The sequence below is a fragment of the Grampus griseus genome (genome assembly GCF_964374135.1).
Source record: "Grampus griseus genome assembly, chromosome: 11".
In the NCBI taxonomy this organism is placed as follows: Eukaryota; Metazoa; Chordata; class Mammalia; order Artiodactyla; family Delphinidae; genus Grampus; species Grampus griseus.
Window position 1 is genome coordinate 92,010,487 of NC_139005.1, and position 12,327 is coordinate 92,022,813.

The window sequence follows — 12,327 nt, forward strand, 5'->3', positions numbered from 1 at the left end:
GGGGGGAGGGCTGCCGTGGGGGGGGCAGCAAAGGGTTAAGGGAGGCATCTGAAAGCAGGGGCAAGGGTGCCAACTCCCCAGTTGCTCAGAGAGCCGTGGGTGGAGACTGCCAATGAGACAGGCTGCCCTCTGTCAATGCGGCAACCATATGGCCTGGAGACTCTTGTCCCTGAGGCAGCGGGACACCGTCACCAACAGGGGATGAAGGCCTTTCTTCTCCCTGGGAATCTGCATTTCACACTAACACTGGGTCTTCTTGGTCTGCAGGGACAGAGGAACCACCTGGAGGCCTGGCCGGTGAGGCTTGGAGGCCACGGGGCACAGCGGGCTGACCCAGCAGGCCAGGGAGAGAGACAGGCTTAAGCATGTGCACCACACTCGGGCGACAAGGGTCCAGCTGGGGGCTGGGGAGCAGAGGACCTGGCCCGAATCTCAGTTCTCCTACCTGCTGTGACCTGGCAAGACACATCACCTCCCCAAGCTGCCGTCTTGTCACCTGTGGAACGGGGATGATAAAGCTGGGCTGTGGAAGGCATCAAGATGGAACTGGGTGTGAACGGCCGACGCTGTGCGTGGCATGCGGGAGGCCCTTAAAAGACCTTGGCTGCCTTTCTTTCAGTCCAGGTTTAGGGTAGAGTCAGGGGCAGGGGCAGGCGGCTACACCCTCCCTCACCCTCCAGGTCCTGGCTGATGCTGTGACGAGGGCTCACTGTGGGCCAGGCACTGTGCCCAGCACTTCTTGCATTATATCATTTACTTCTCACAACCATCCTTCTGTCGATACCATTTTTAGCCCCAATTTGCAGAAACTGAGGAGGCCCTGGTGAAATGTGAACTCACGACTCCTGGTTTATTAATCACGCAAATGTATTAAGCACTTACAAAGTGTCAGGCTGTGCTGGGTACTGGGGACAGGGACATGAATGAGACACGCCTGACATCTGCTCAACAGAGCTGGACGTTATGCAAAAGTCCTCGGTTGGAAAAGAAGACAGCTGGACATTAGCATCCCCCTTCATAAGACATTCTGAAGATGAGTTGACACTCCAAGAGGGAGGCCAGGGGGTGGCAAGCCACTACCCTGACCTCAGCCCTGGGTGCCTCCCAGCATGATGGGTGCCTCCCAGAGGGATGGGCGTTGCCTGCCTTCCTGGTAGTCCAGAGAAGATGCTTGTGATGTGTGGACCTCCCCCCACCAATTCATATATGGAAGCCCCAGTACCTCTGGGTATGACCTTATTTGCAAATAGGGTTGTCACAGATGGAATTAGTTAAGATGAGGTCACACTGGAGAAGGGTGGGTCCCTAATGCAATATGATTCATGCCCTTACGAAAAGGGGAAATTTGGAGACAGACACACACACACAGAGAATTCCACGTGAACATGAGGGCAGAGATCAGGATGATGTTTCTACTGGCCAAGGCGAGCCAAAGATCGCTAGCAAACTAGCAGAAAGTAGGGAAGAGCCGTGGAATGGATTCTTCCTCACAGCCCCCAGAAAGAACCAACCCTGCGAACTGCCCTGAACTTGGACTTCTCATCTCCAGAGCCGTGAGACTTTACACTGCCAGTGTTTAAGCTGCTCAGTTTTGGGAACTTCCTGGCGGTCCAGTGATTAGGATTCCGTGCTTCCATTGCAGGGGGCATGGGTTCGATACCTGGTTGGGGAACTAAGATCTCGCATGGCACGAGGCCAAAAAAGCTGCCTGGTTTGGATATTTTGTTACACAGCCCAGGCAAACTAACACAAGGAGCTGGGCAAATACCACGGCAACTCTGTGCTGTGTGAACACACCAAGTGCTCACAGCTGGCCACCAAAGAGGCTGGAGAGACAAATATCTGAATTTTTAGCGCTGTCTTGAGCTCAGTCATGGTGGAGGAGGCTGGGGAAGCTGACCTTGTCTGAACTCAGGAAAGCCCCGCAGAGAGAACTCCAACAGCCCAGATGCAGCTCGTGTCACAGCGTGTCTCTGAAATGATCTCCCCCTGCTCTCTCCACCCCTAGACTGTGAGGCCCGTGAAGACAAAGAGTTTGTCTGTCTGGTCCCCTGCTGGATCCCAGCCTAGAACACTGCCTAGCACACAGGACAAACATTTGTTGAGTGAACAAATAACAGTTCCTGTCTACTCCATTGATAACAGTATTTTGAGCTCTGGGCCCCCAGTTGGGCCCTTCACAGTGATGCCTCAGGTTCAGGCTTGGGAGTGGGACTGTGCGTCTCCACTCAGCAGAAGAAGAGACCAAAGTTCTGAGAGGAGAGGTTGGCTTGCCCCAGGATGCACCGCCCAGGGCGGGTGGAGCCGGTCTTTTTGATGGGAAGTGTATCGGTTTCCTAGGCTGCCGTAACAAATGACCATAAACTGGGTGGTCTAAAACAAAAGGAATCTCTTCTCTCACAATTCAGGAGGGGAGGCCAAAATCAAATGTCTGTCCATTCTCTCTCCGAAGGAAGAAAGAACCCTCCCTTGCCTCTTCCTAGCTTCTGGTTGTTGCCAGCAATCCTTGGCGTTTCTTGGTTTGGAAAAGCATCCTTCCAATCTCTGCCTTTATTGTCATGTGGCCGCTTTCCTGTGTGTCTGTGTCTCTGGGTCCGAATTTCCCTCTTCAGATATGGACTCCAGTCATAGAGGATTTAGGGCCCCCTCTAATGCAGGATGACCTCATCTTCACTGGCTTACATCTGCAAAGACCGTGTGTCCAAACAAGGTCATGTTCACGGGTTCCCAGTGGACGTGGGTTCTGGGGACACTGTTCAATCCAGCACAGGGGTGAGGGTACTGTTCCAGGGGGATCAGGCTGGGGGACAGCGGGAGAGCTCCCCTTCTGGTCCAGCCCTGGAGAAGGTTCTCAGCCAGCTGAGACTCCTCTGACACCCTCTGAGGAAGCACAGGGCTCACAGCCCTGGGGCTGCGGTGAGGGGTGAGGGGCGGGCTCGGGGTGCCCCTGCCAGACGCCGTCTAGACGGTGTCTGGGAAAACGAAGCTCTTCTAGGCCCCGAGGCGGAGTAGTTGTTTCCTAGGACTGTCCTAACACGGTACCACCAACGGGGTGGCTGAAAACAACAGAAATTCATTCTCTCACGGTGCTGGAGGCTACAAGTCCATCAAGGTGCTGGCAGGAGCACGCTCTCTCCCAAGGCTCTAAGGGAGGACCCTTCCTGCCTCTTCCAGCTGTGGTGGCTGTTGGCCTCCTTGCTGTTGCTTTGGGTTGTGGCCACGTAACTTCAACCTCTGCCTCCTTTACTGCATGGGTTTCTCCCTGTGTGTCTTTCTCAGTGTCTCTTCTCTTCCTGCAAGGACACCGGTCATATGGGATCAGGGCACACGCTAGTGACCTCATCTAGTCACAAAGATGCTTATATCCAAATAAGGTCACATCCAGAGCTACTGGGGCTTGGGATTCCCACATATCTTTTGGGGGACACAGTTCAGCCTGTTACAGACAGGATGAGAGGGTGGGAGTCAGCTGCTTAGTGACAATGCTGTGGGCTGCTGTTCCAAAGGTCCGAGTCACCCTGAGTCCTCAAGTCACTTCCGAAGCCTATTCTCTCTCTACACCTGAGCTCCTACCCTCCTCGCCCTTCTCCTACACAGACACAGGTGCGACCTCTGGAGACTCCGTGTGGCTGGGAGGAAAGGAAACCCCATGAGCTGCACCCACCTTTCCCATTGCCTTCACCAAGCCTTCAGAGGCCGCCCTGGCAGGTCTCTCCAGGGACACTCTGTCACTTCTGTCCACTCGCTTCCTCCTTCTTTAAACAGATGTCAAGCACCTACGCGGTGCCGGCCTGTGTGGACCCCAAGGCCATGGAACCAAGCAAGTCTCAGTGTCTGCCCTTGAGGGATGCAGTCCAGCCCGGGGGACGCAGACAGTGGGACACACGGCAGACACTCTGTCATCACAGCAGCAGACGGAGGACAGGGTCCTCGGTAGACTTAGCTGCCCTTCAGAGGCAGCTCCTTAGAGCTTCGAGAAAGGAAAATCCATCAGGACGGGCTACCGCCGATTCCAATGGGAGACCTCTCAGGAGTCCCCGCCTCGGTGGCCCGAGTTCCCTCACCTGCAGAAGGAGTCAAGGTCCTAAGGGCCTCCGGGACCCTTACAGAGGCTAAGACTCTGTGCCTTTATGCTACTGCTAACCAGACACAGGGCTGGCCTCGTCCCCTAATAAGAAAAACGGTCCCATTTACCCCATTTTACGGGTGAGAAAGTGGGGCTCAGAAAGCGATTGTCATTTGCTCTTGGTCACACAGCCAGGACCCCCCGCCTTCAGAACCCTCTGACGTCATCCCCTCTGGGTGTGTGTCCCTCCCTCCTTGCCACCCCTCCCCTCCTGGCCCTCCCAGCCCTCCTGGGCCCTGGCCTCTGGCCTCTGTCTGCTGGGGGAGAACTCACAGGCCCCTGGCCTGCCCTCTCGCTGCTTTCCCAGCGGGCAGTCAGGGAGGTGGCTTCTGATCAGGGGTTTGAGGTTTGAGAGGCGCTGCCTCAAGCCAGGCCGCTGGGGACCCAGAATGGAAACTCTTCATGTGTCATTCAGCCTGGCCTCCTCCACCGTGGGGTCCCTGCGGGAGGGGTTCCAGGCAGGGGGTTGTGGGGAATTACCCAAGGTCATGTGGCAAGGCTGCGGCAGGGGTGGGGCTGGAACCCAAATCACCAGGTTCCCAGTCGTGTGCTCCTTCCTGCATTCTGTCCAAAACTAAATGTTTAAAAATAAAGTCAAAGGGCTGTATCATTACTGAACATGCATGTCCTTAGGTGGAGAATTAACAAAAAGTTCCAAGGCACACAGAATTCCAATTATATATATATATAATATATATATATAATATATATATATTTTCTATATATTTCTATGTATATATTTTTCTGTGTGTGTATATATATATATATATATATATATATTTTTTTTTTTTTTGCCTCAAATTTTGTTGCAGCCGGAGCTCCTCCCTACAAGCAGTTGAGTTTGAGGGTCCGGACCTTGCTCTCCAAGGAGCCCCTTTCCTGCTGCCCTTCAGAGGCAGCCCCAGCACTGGCTCCGGCCTTGGGTGGTGCCTCTCTTCTCCTGATACTCCGTGTCATCAGGGCAGCCGTTCGTGCTGGTGGGGCTGTGTGAGGGCCTAATGCCTGTGGGCTCTGTCCCTTTAGCCATCCACGTTGGTTTCTGATTTCTATGCAAGTCCAAGTTCTTGGAACCTCTATGTAACTGCCCCTCCCTCCCTACCTTTCTTCTTGCCTCCCTCCCCTCACCCCTTCACAGTCCACACGTTCACTCAATGAACATCCTGTGGCAGGCGCTGGGATGCGTGATGGATGGGACTTTGAGGGTCAGGGCCGGCAAAGGCTCACAGAGCGGCTCAGAGCACAGGGGCGGGAGGATGGGGCACCCAGCCCAGTCGAGGTCAGGGGGAAGAGACCTTTTGCAATGACTCCCAGAGGATGGCTTTCCTTTCTTCCTCCTACGCAGACACATTTTGCTTAGCCTGCTTGTGTTGCAAATTTTTTTTTAAAGTTAGTTACCGATATTTAAAAATCAGGACACTACACATAAAAAGCTGAATTTCCAGCTTCCCTTAAATGTTTCGAAGATCTGGTCGACCTCCCAACATGGCAGCCATCAGCGGTGGCTGCCCTGAGCGATTTCAGTATGACACAGACCCCACCACTCTCAACTGTCTCCACTGTATGGGTTAAAAACACAGGTACTGAGGTCAGCAGCCTGGGCTCAAGTCCTGACTCTGACTCTTATTATAAGACACATGACCTTGAGTTACAAGTTATTGGACCTTCTTGTGCCTCTGCTTCCTCATACATAAAATGAGACAATAACCATAAGTGGCGTGAAAATTGAAAGAGATAACTTACATGGGAATCTTAGAACAGTGTCTGTACCTACTAAGTGTTCACTGCACTTTGCTGGCATCATCTTCTATACTGTCGCTATTGTCTGCCCCCCTCTCCTTCTCACATCAGCGTCAGCATCTGAGTTGGGATCCTAGCGGTAATGGGTTTCATTGTTAGTTTCATATTTGCATAAATCACAAGCAACAGACTTCACTCGCTGACTTAGCTCCTGGCTGGTTGCTCTGACTGCTGCATCGGGCGCTCTCCTGCACCTACTTTTACAAGAGTCACTGGACCCTTTGCCAGGGGCACCCTCTCAAACACTGGGGTTGACCAACACCAAGCCCTGACCCGAGCAATCCCAACTCCCTCCAATCCAAATGTCTACTTTGAACAATGCCGTGCACACAGGAGGAGCTCAATGAGTTTATCAGAATGAATGAGGCATGGGTTGCCTGCTGCAGAGTGGGCTACCAATCATGTCACATGAGGTTTATCTAATTAGTAACTCCCCCAGGCATTTAAAATTTAGGTGGGGATCGGGGAGGAAAATTGCAATGGCAGATTTTCTGGGTCATCTTAGCCGAGTGAGTGGGGACCCCATCCCAATCCTTCCGGAGGCCACAGAACAGACTGGTTCAGCCAGAAGGAAGCTTCAAGGTAAGACAGCTTCCCCTCGCCCACACCTTTCACCCCAATTTACAGACGAAGAGACTGAGCCTCAAAGGGGACAAGTGGCTCAGAGTTGGAACAAGTGGGACAGCCTGAGTGCCCTTGGCCCTGGTCTAGACTGGTGGCAGCTCACGCGAATGGATTTGAGAGGCAGGCGGAAGACGCAGTAGCTTTCTTTCCGCCTTTCTCACACTTCCTGGAATCCCCCTGTCAGAGATTCATCCCCTTGGGCATTTGAGTACCCATAGGGAGGGTCACACTTTAAACCATTATCCCCTGAGACCTACGCAGGTGCTTGGGGGGAGATAGACACTGCAGTGGCATCCAGCTCAGCCCCGCCCCAAACAGCATCACCAAGGCAGCAGAGAACATCTGAGAGGCTGCCCATCAAGCCAGCTGCCTTCACACCTGCGGCCCTTGGGTTTCCCCTGGTCACAGCCCTGTCCCTGTCCCATCTGCCCTGAAGCCAGCTCGTCTCTTCTAAGTACTTTATAGCCACTCACTTCTTTAATCCTCACAACAGTCCTGGTACTCCTCCCTTTTTACAGATGAGAAAACTGAGGCACAGAGAAGTTTAGGCACTTGTCCAAGGTCACAGCTGGTAGGTGGCAGAAACAGGATTTAATCCAGGCCACTAGGTCTAGAGTTAGTGATTTAACCACCACCCCAGTTGTCCCAAAGGGGCTGCAGGGGCCTCAGGGCAGGCTGGACGGTGTTTCTTCCACTGCTGCATCCCTGGCAACTGGCACCATGCCCTGCACGTAATAAGCTCTCAGTAAACGCACAGCGAGTGAATGAATGAATCTCAGAACAATTCCTCCCTCTTCCAAGAGCCAACCTCGGCCAACTTCAGAAATCCCCCCTCATCTGAGGTTTCAGTTACCTGCGGTCAACCTCAGTCCGAAAACATGAAACGGGAAATAAACAATTCCTAAATTTCAAATTGTGCTCTGCCCCACCCAGGCTGTGAATTGTTCCTTTGTCCAGCATGTCCTGCCTGTTAGTCACTTCGTAGCCACCTTGGTTATCAGATGGCCTGTCGTGGTATCTCAGAGTTGTGGTCAAGTAGCCCTTATATTACTTAGTCATGGCCCCAAAACTCAAGACTAGTGACACTGGCAGTTCAGATATTCTCTTACTGTGCCTCATTTATAAATTAAAATCTACCCTAGATATGTAGGTATAGGAGAAAAACATAGTACGTATGGGATTCAGTACTACCCTCGGTTGCAGGCATCCATTAGGGGTCTGGACTGTGCTCCTCTCAGATAAGCAGAGACTACTACTGTGTGTGTATCTGAAACTAGCCGAATGCGGCGGAGCCCCTCTTGCTAAAGCCCCATACGACGTTCCACCCTCCATGCCTGCGTTAGGAGCCTCCAGAGCCTTCCCAGGTCGGGCATTTTCAATAGAGGCTCTGACTGACCGCCTTCCACAGCAGGAGGCTGTGACTGTCAGTTGACTTATCTGTGTCCTCCGTGGTCATGCCCTCCCCCACAGGGCTGGGGACTCTTTGCAGACCAGATAGCACCCAGCCTCCTCTCTGTGGCCAGGGCTTGGCGTGTAGCCAGGTGCACAGAGCAATGGAAGATGATGCATCTCCCGCCAGCTCCTCCCTCCCCTCTGCATCCTGACTTCCTGGAATTGTAGACTGGGTACCTTTTATCCCCACAAGCAACAGTCTCCCCACTCAGCACTTCCGGCCTTGCTTTCTCACAGCTTTGTCCGACACCCTCCCTCCCGGGCGCTGCGATGGGATGTGTGTCATACCTGCGGTGGTGGAAAATGTCTCAGAGCCAGCCAAGGGGATGTCCCGGGGCTGTCTCAGGGGCCAACCCCAGGCTGCTAGTGCTGAGCTCAAGTTTAATCAACAACCCAACCCCCCCCTTCCCTGCCCCCAAAGACAGTGGCCATGAGACAGCAAGATGTAGGGGTGAGACCCCAAGTTTCTAGTCATCCCTCCACCCACACTTACTGTGTGGCCTGGTAGAGGGCGCCATCCTCTCAGGGCTGCCTGTCCGGATCTGTGACGCAGAACCCAGAATTTTGGTCATTCCTGCCTTGCCAGGTCTCTGAGAGATTGTATGAGATCCTTGAACGACCACACTTTACAGCAGTGAAGAGCTTGCCCGTGTGAGTGCTAAAGACTGCCAGGGTTCAAATCCTTGCTCCACTGTGTTCCATCTGTGTGGCCTCAGGCAAGTCATTAACCACTCTGTGCCTTGGTCTTCTCATCTGTAAAATGGGTAAGAAGAGTCCCTCCCTTGTGGCATTGTTGTAAGGATCAAGTGAGTTGATAATACAATGCATTTAGAGCAGAGCCTGATGCCTGCTAAGTGCTCAAACGCCCCTCTTGAAGAGACACTGAAGGATGGAGAACATTCTACTGTGGCCCTCACAGGTCCTCATCCCCATAGCTGTCCCTCCCCCACTGCCTGTTGATAAAATCCAAACTGCCAAACGGTGGCTGCTGATCTGTAAGAACAATTTCTCTCTCTTCCAAGAACCATCCTCAAACAGTTATTTCCAATACAAGCTGAACTCTGGCTGCCCCTTACTACAGCCCTGCACAAAATTTTGTCTTCCTTCCCCAAGTTAGAAGCTCCTTCAGAGTCTCCTCACGCCTGGTATTCCCAAATAAAGCTTGTGCTAATGGGACTCTGGCTGATTTTCTTCCAGAACCATTATCATCACCCCTGTATCCCCAGAATCTAGCACAGGATCGGGCCCATAGCACAAAAGATGGTTCGAAAAGAGCGGTCTCAGGAGGAGACAGTAGAAGGAAGTAATTAACCCTAATTGGAATGAATTAGAGGGCCTCCGACAAGTGGGGTTGCTTGAAGGTCTTGAGGGATGTGTAGGAGTCCGGGAGTGGATTGTTTGGTTGGCGGGGCTGTTTCAAACCCAGGGACCAGCGTGTACCAAAGCAAATGAGTCAGTTGCGGTCCCTGCTCTCATGCCCACCCCCCGCAGGCCCAGCCTCCCGCTCTTGAAGTGAAATATATGTAGTCCCAGCCACAAGCCACATTCCGTGTGGCACCTGAAACCACAGACTATCAGGGCTAGGAGAGCACTTAGAAATCACCCAGTCTGACTACCCCATTCACTGATGGAGCGACTGAGGCATGAAAGCAGATGAGACCTGCCCGAGGTCCCCGCGGCATTGACTATGACATTAAGGAGTTCGGCCAGGGTCCTGAGGGTTTAGGGAGTCACTGGGGGTTTCCCTGGGGATTTAGGCAAGGGTGTGGCATGGCCAGATGTGACCATATCTTGAATCCTGGATCCGCCAACCATCAGCTGCATTTCTTAACTTCCCTGAGCCTCAGTTTCCTAATCTGCAAAATGGGGAGTATAACACCTGCCTCACAAGGTCCCTGTCAGGTGATGAAATGATGCGTGAAAAGCGTCTGGCCCCGTGTCTGGAACATAAATATTAGCCTTCTTCCCACTTTTAAAATGTGCTTCTTGATGATTTTTGAAATTGTCCTGGTTGTCCCCAATAATTAGGAGGACAGTGGTAAGTTATTCATCCTAGCTATGAACTGGTTCACCGTAATTTGCTTGGTAACTGCAGACATTGAAAGTTGCTTAGAGTGGGAATTGAGAGGTAGGAGGAGAGCAGAGATAGTGGGGGATTGAGGAAGTGAAGGAACAAATACAGCTCAAGAAATTGGAGACCTGAGGGGCTGGAAGGCCCTCCCACCTCTCCTCCCTTTTCTTTTATACCCCAATCTGCCCTGGCTGCCTCCTGCTTCCTGCTCTGCATCTGACAGCTCTCCAAGGCCCTAGGCTGCCTGGTCCCCAGCTGGTGCCACTCCTCTCTCCTGGAATCTGACCCAGGCAAGCCTGTCTCTCCTTCATTCCTTCCACCCCTGCCAGCTGCTCCCTCCTTGCTCCATCTCCCAAGGCCTGTACACTGGACATTCATACTGTGGCTTCTAGCCCATCAGTCCATCTCCACTTGGTGTAAGGCGGTCCCTTATGCCACACACTACCAGCTCAGGTCTCCCATCAGACACAGTAAGGACAGCTGGGTTCCCTGGGTGTACTTGCTCATAGGGCCCTCTCAACTTTCCAGTCTCCACCATAACAGCCTCAATTTTCCCTGCCTAGAAAATCGGAGTCAGGAACAATAGTTTCTTATCTTATTTATTTATTTATTTTTGGCTGTGTTGGGTCTTCGTTTCTGTGCGCAGTCTTTCTCTAGTTGCGGCGAGCAGGGGCCACTCTTCATTGCTGTACACGGGCCTCTCACTGTCGCGGCCTCTCTTGTTGCGGAGCACAGGCTCCAGACGCGCAGGCTCAGTAGTTGTGGCTCACAGGCCTAGTTGCTCCGCGGCATGTGGGAATCTTCCCAGACCAGGGCTCGAACCCGTGTCCCCTGCATTGGCAGGCGGACTCTCAACCACTGCACCACCAGGGAAGCCCAGGAACAATAGTTTCTGTTGTGGAAGGAACCTGAAGGATTATCTGGCCTAGACATGTCACCAGGTACCAGCTGTGATCAATCCAGCCTGCCTACAGCATCTAAGGCTGCATCCAAGCTCCAGAGAAAGGAGGAGTATGGTCAGTTAGCAATGTCTGCCAGGTACCACTGCAATTGATTAGCAATGTCTGCCAGGCACCACTGCAATTGATTAGCAATGTCTGCCATGAGTGCAGCTTTATGAGTGCCAGATACTGCTATTCATGATCTGGTCCAAGTTTTCAGAGTCAAGGATACTTGAGTTAGATAGATGTAAAATCAAGAGCAATATTTTCCCATGAGACCATATCAGATGGTGCCTGGACACCGAATAAGATCAATCTGACTCCTTTTAGTGAAAAAGATATTTCCCTTACAATCGTTCTGCATTTTCTCGAGGAAGAAGTCTCTGGTTCTGGCATGTCTTCATCAGCTTCCCAACACTTGCTTATCTCCCCTTTAAACTAAGAGATAAAGCAGATTCCCAGCAGGCAATAAATTGAAACATTTTGTTTCATTGTACTTACTTTGTACCATTACCTTTTATTTATAGTGAATATCAGTTTTCCCATTTACAGAACCAATATAAAATTTTTTCTTTAAATAAAAGTATTAAACAAAAAGTGAATTGATTGAAAGAAAAATATTAAGTAAACAATAACAAAGATGGTACACACATCATTTTTATATATATATATATATATATATATATATATATATATATATATATACGCACACACAGGACCAAAGCCTGAGAAATGTAACCCTCCAAAGAATTCTGCAAAGTGGAAATTCACTTGCAGAGAGATTTCCTGGTTTGCCCGAGGACACACAGCAAAGCTGTGGGCACTGAGCTTGGGTCTGATGCTCTCCTCAGGACTGAGGAGACTTACGGCCCAGAACACACAGCACCATATGGCAGGAGGTGGGAAGTGCCATGGCCCGGTAATTAAGCTCTTCCATGGTAAGGATCCAAGACTCAGACAACCTCAGGAAAAGGGAGTTTATTTTGGGCATAGAAGAAACAGGAATCCTGAGTGAAATGCAGTAGCCCCCTGGCGAGCAGCAGTATTAGTAATAGGAGCCCAGGCCCCTCTGCTAACTCCTCTCTAGCCTTTTGGGGCTCTTCTCCACATGCACCTGCTCCTTGGGGCCACCCTCCTGCCCTGTATTCGAATGCCCAAGACTGAGAGAAACCTGATTGGCCAGTTCAGGCCCGGCCTCCCTGATTGGACACAGCTTCTGTTCTAAGTCATCTCATAGGCTGCTGATGAACCTATGGGTGGGCTTGTGTCAGGTGCCCAATCAGCTGCAAGCATGGCCTATAAATGCAGGCACTGTG